The following is a 6,004-nucleotide window of genomic DNA, read 5'->3' as shown; positions in this document are numbered from 1 at the left end:
GGTTGTGGATGACTCTATGCTCTGTGCCTTAATGCAGGATGAGCTGGTGGACACGGGCATCCGGTTTCAGTTCAAGCCGTCGGAATCTCTTCCTACATGGCTTTTGTGTCTCTGGGATATGTTGGTGGAGAACATTGTTATGTTGGGATCTGAAACAGGTAGGCTGGCTTCCCTGATGATTCTCCCTTCCCTCCAGCAGCAGTTGCAAGATGCCCATCACACCTCAGGGAATCAGACACTTGTGGATTGGCTGACAGCAGCCACCAGGACAGTTTGGCCTGATCAGGGTGATTTATCATACTTACCCACTAGCTGGAATATGTATGCAGAGCTCCGGCAGGTGTCACGGGACTTGGGCATGAATAATATCGTCTGTAGGATGGACCTCCATGGCCCCAGTGAGGAGCTGTGCACCACAGGAATGAGAAATCTGGTGTGCCATGCAGCTCCCCCATCTCTCCTTGGGTCTCTAGTGACTATTCTTGCCCCCCACATAGTGCAGCCTAAGAGGGAGGCTACTCATGGTTTAGCAGATCTGGGGGCTGTTGAAACAATAAGAACACAGAAAGAAGTACAGGCTATGACTAAAAGGAGAGGTGCAAAGGGCCCCGTGAAGGTCTCGAGGACCCAGATGTGGGTTAATTTGATAAAGGCTAGGGTCGTGAAAGAAAAACTTGATGGGCAGCCCAATAGGATCTTGCTAAAACTGTGGCATGAATTAAAGCCAGAGTAGCACTTCCAGCTGCTCCAGTCCAGGACACAGAAGCCAGAACCAAAGCCACATGTCCAGCCTGTGTCTCAGTACCAGACTTCCTGGGGACGCTGCTCAGGATCCGTGTGGGTCCTCAGCCCCATAGGAGGATGATTGGGTGTTGCAGTTTGACTGAGAGTTGGGTCAAGGCCCCCACCTTGGGGCGCATGGTGGGGACTGGAGGCCACATGTAGAATTAGCAAGTTATTGGTCACCTATGAATGAACAAGCTGTCTTGGTGCTGGTGGACAGAGGAGCTGAATATTCTGTGATTTCTGGCAACCCTGAGCATATCCTTGGGACCCCTGCTGTGACAGATGGCTTTGGGTGTAAGGCAGTTAGAGTAAAGAAAGCCCAAACCCATTGGAGATAAAGTATTTATGCCCAAAAGGAATTTATGTACATTCCTTCCAACGCTGAAACTATTTTGGGGATTGACATGCTGCAGGGCCTGTGGTTACAGAACACTGCAGGTGAGTTCAGATTTAGGGTATGTGTGGTAAAGAGAGTTCTGAGGGGACATATTCAGCATCCACCTGTAGATCTGCCTGTACCTCAGTGGGTGATAAATTCTGAGCAGTATAAATTTCCTTGGGGACCCAAGGAAATTGGAGGTACTCTATAGGAGTTGGACAAGGTGGGCATCATAAAGCCCACTCATAGTCCTTTCAATTCCCCAGTGTGGCCAGTGAAAATGCCGTACTGCTGTTCGCACATTACTGTTGTTTACAAGGAACTGAATGAAGTCACATCTCCTTTGCATGCTGCTCTCCCCTCTCTAGCAGCCCTTATGGACACCCTCAGTCATGAAGTAGGGACATATCATCATGTTGTGGGTCTTGCTAATGCTTTCTTCTCTATTGACATAGCACAGGAAAGTCAAGAACAGTTTGCCTTCATGTGGGGAGCCCGACAGTGCACATTCACAGTCTTAGATTTAGAATGGGCAGTTCCTAGACTGCTGCAACATCTACAGGAGAAAGGACGGGCTGTGAACAGCACCAAGGTTCACAGACCTTGTTTGTCTATGTAGTTCTTGCAGTTGTCTGGTTGGGGAAAATGAAAGTTATGCCAGAAGCATAGACAATTCCAGGCTTTCCCTACCCCTGCCACTGTGGCAGGATTACAACTGATTTGGGGTCTGTTGGGCACTGGAGAGTGTTCATCCTGCACCTCGCAGAAATTCTGGAGCCCTTATACCTGTTGGTACAAAAGAGCATCAGGTGAGTCTGGGGTGAAACATGTGCAGCTGCTTTTACTGCGGGTGAGCGAGCAGTCACGGCAGTACAGGCCTTGAGTGTAATGGACTCCCCAAGGCCCTGTGTACTGGATATTGATGTAACCAAAGACTGGATGGGGCCTTTGGCAATGACTTCAATGGACATGCCAACCTCCTGGATTCTGGTCACAACTAGGGAGAGGAGCAGAGGTCCAGTGCACCTTGAAAGAGAAGCAACTGGCTCCTGTTTACTGTGCCTTTCTGGCAATGGAGCCCATCACCGGAACAGCTCTGACCATGGTAACAACCATCTATCCCATTGTGGGATGGGTGCGAGATTGGACCCGAAGGCCATGGAGTGGCATGGCACAGACACCTACACTGGCCAATTAGGGTGCATATTTAAAGCAGTGTAGTGCCCTCTCTACTAGCCTCTTATATGGAGAACTCTAACACTAATTAAGGCCAATGACATACACCAATGGATAGCTGTAAAAACTTGTTTTTGAGCTATTGGTAGCCAAGAGTCTTAATAATGAGGGAAAATCCCATATACCTGAACATGCTTGTCACACAGATGGCTCCAGTCGTGGGCATCCCCAAAGTGGAGGGCTGTGGCTTTTCATCCTAAGACTGAGACTGTATGGAAGGAAGACAGAGAGGGGAAGGGTAGTCAATGGGCTGACTTGCTAGAAGTATGGCCCCTGACCACCCAGGAGCCCCTTCCCCTATAGTTGTCTGCACTAACCAATTCGCCATCTATCAGTGCTTCCCCTGTTCCTACTGACATGATAACATGCCAACTGGATGGGTCACTGGCCCCTTTGGGGGCAAGAGTTGTGGCAAGATCTGTGGGCCTGTGGTGAGACTGAAACAGTTACTGTAAGTCATGTGACTGGCCGTTTGCCTTTGGCATCCCCAGGGAATGATGAACCAGACACATTGGCCCAGGTGCTTTTGCTAGAAGGAAGGCCTGCCTCCAGTGTCGCCCAATGGGTATATCAGCATTTGTTCCCCGTGGGTCAAAAGACAATGTGGGCTGTAGCCCATCAGTGGGGCTTGCGGTTGCCCTTTGAAGGAGTCAGCAGAGCCCGGAAGGAGTGCCTTGTGCACTCCAAGAGGACTTACACTGAGTCCTGTGGCAACATGTGACAATAGTACAGGGACCAAAACCCCTTGTCAGGTGACAAATAGACTGTATTGGGCCACTGCCTGTGTCAGAAGGGTACCAGTATACCATAACTTGTGTGACCACAGCTACTGAACTGTTGGTTGCTTTTCCTGCTCTTCATGCAGATCAGCAAATGACCAAAAGGGTCCTAGAGGGACTCTGTGCAGCCTGTGGGCAGCCTTGGTTGATGGAGAGAGATCCAGGCACCCACTTTACTGGACATGCATGAGGAGAATGGGTGCAGCAGTTAGGAGTAAAGTAGAAGTTTCATGTCCCATACAATCCTACTGCAGCAGGTCTGACAGAGAGGAACCATGGTTTGTTGAAGTCTGGTCTGAAGTCAGACACCAATAGTTTATGGCACTTGTCTGTTTGCCTATGGACAGTGCCATGGCATTGAATGAGAAGCCCCAAAAGGAGCCTTGAGCCCTGTGGACATTCTAAGACACATTGGTGCCTCTCCTAAAGTACTGTATGTACCAACCAAAGAATAGACATTGAAACCATGATATGGCCATCGGAGCAAAATCCTGCTGCTGGCCCCAAGTGCATTAAATGCTGGAGACAGTGTTGAGTGGACATGGCACTGGACTTCTCAACGCATGGACCCACAATGGCTGGCCCTTTGGCACATTGGGAAAAGGCCTGGAAGCTGGCATATCACACGTTCCTGGAGTAACAATAGTGTGGCCCCCAAAGATCATGGTGGTGACAGCATCTTATGGGGAAGTTTTATTTTGTATTTATGTCCAGTGCACATACCTAGCATAGCCCTATATATTACTCATCTGTAACTCTCACAGGGAGAAGGGTGAAAGTCTGGTATGCTAGACAAGTACGAGATCCTATTCCTGCCACTGTCCTATCACAGGACCCCTTTCCTACATGCATCCCACCTGATAGAGATTTGCCTAAGCTGGTGTCACTAAGACATGTATCTTATCTCCCTTAAGGTTATTTGCTTCTAAAATCCCTGTTTCCTGTACATGCCCCCTGGCTGCAGCTGCTGGGTGATGATTGTTTTGAACTCCCGACCCATTCAGCTACTGACTTCCTGTGGAATGGGTGAGCTATGGACTTATCAGTGTAGGACTTTGAACTAGGTGAATTCTCCAGCTTGAGGAATATCGTGATTGTATTGCTGTTGTTATTGAATCGTATTAGTCTGGTTACAGTGCTCCAGTTTTCTCGCATAGGGCTCCTTGTGGAAGGTGAGGAGTGAGTAGATTGTTAGGCAAGATTTCTGGAAGGGTGGCCTGTGGTTAAAATTGTAACATTTCCGGAATCTCTAGCCTGGGCTTAGGGCATCTCTATATCAACAGGTGTTTCCAAGGGGTGCTGAGAAGTAGTCCATCTCCATACAATGGGTAGTTACAGGGGAACTAGGGCATATCTGGACTGGAGAGGTTGTGTGGCAACTCTTTTTGCAGCCGGGTCATGAAAGACATGGGTGAGTAGAAGTGGATGGCTGCTTGTAAGGAATATATGAGTTCCTCCCATTTTATTTCTACCTTTGACTGATTTTGTTTTCAAAGATATTTTGCCCTAGACTAGGAAAATATCTTCCTCTGAGAGTATGAGTCAGATTGTTTCATAAGGTTCCTAACAGAAAAACTCTTGGCTGACTTCTACACAGTTAGGTACACCTTGGACAAACCTGGGCACAGCACTCATATGATCCGGGCGGAGAGGTGGACAGGCATGCTTCCCCAAACCAACACATGCTAGCGATGGCTCAGTGTATGGTGTAGATCCGAGGCAGCTCAGCTGAAAGTGTTTTGGGGGGGGATCAGAGGAGAAAGAGGAGTCCAGAGTCATTGGCTAGGCTGTGGTCCCATCTCCCTGCAGAAAGGATTTGACTTCCCTATGATGCAATGATATTACTTGTAAAGGTTATCTGTTTCTGGAGACCAAAATGATCATTGTGCTTCCTTAAGAGAAACCCAAGAAGGAGAGTTAGAGAAAGTAGGCCCTGTGATTAGACTTTCACTGTGGGCAGGGTTCATGCCCTGGTGAGAGTCCAGGTGTGCTCCAGATGGGAGGGGATATGGATGAGCTCTAACTCTGTGCCAGACCGATGATTGGTTGTTTCATTCCGTGATTCTATAATCCCCAAATCTGCCAAATGTCAAGTTTATTGGTTCTGTTCCAGGTCAAAGTTAAGAAATGGTACATATAATAAGCTATTATATTTAAGCTCGAGAGAAAAAAGATATTTTTTTGTGATACCAAAATACAGGTATAGACCTGCCACTGAGATTCAAAGGTCCTAATATAGAAATTAATTTTAGTGCAATGTCAGTTTAGACAAACAAGTTAGGGGAAGGAAATTCACAGCTCTGTGGAGGCTGAAACTTGCAAGGTCAACCTCCCTTTCAAACATAAGGGCCCTACTTGCTTCAGGGGCCATCACTTTTCTTTTTAGTAAATTTGCATATTTATTATGCATTAAAAATAATTTCAAAAAAATATTTTTCATCTAATGAAAAAATTGTTATGAAAGTTGGACCCAATCCACGCTCACTTTCCCCCAAATTATCTCAGATTCCTTCATGGACGTATATTTCTTACAAAGGCTGTCTGAGAATTCACACTGCTAAGGTTTTTGCCGCAAACAGTTTGGTGTTAAAGAAAGCACACCTATGCATTCTCTCCTTGGTTTCCTGCAGGTAATATATGCGAGGCTGGTGACCTAGGCAGCAGGCCTGTTCCAGGTAGCCTGCAAAGCTGAATGTCATTTCTATCTGGCCCATTCTATACTGTTTGCCGACCCCTGAGTAATCCTGTCCCTTGTGTTGGCCTAACGTTTAGGTCATTAGCTCCCTGAGCTGGTTGGCTTGTAAACAATCAGCACAAATAGACA

This window comes from Manis pentadactyla, chromosome 1 (genome assembly GCF_030020395.1).
Source record: "Manis pentadactyla isolate mManPen7 chromosome 1, mManPen7.hap1, whole genome shotgun sequence".
In the NCBI taxonomy this organism is placed as follows: Eukaryota; Metazoa; Chordata; class Mammalia; order Pholidota; family Manidae; genus Manis; species Manis pentadactyla.
This window is presented reverse-complemented; position numbering follows the sequence as displayed.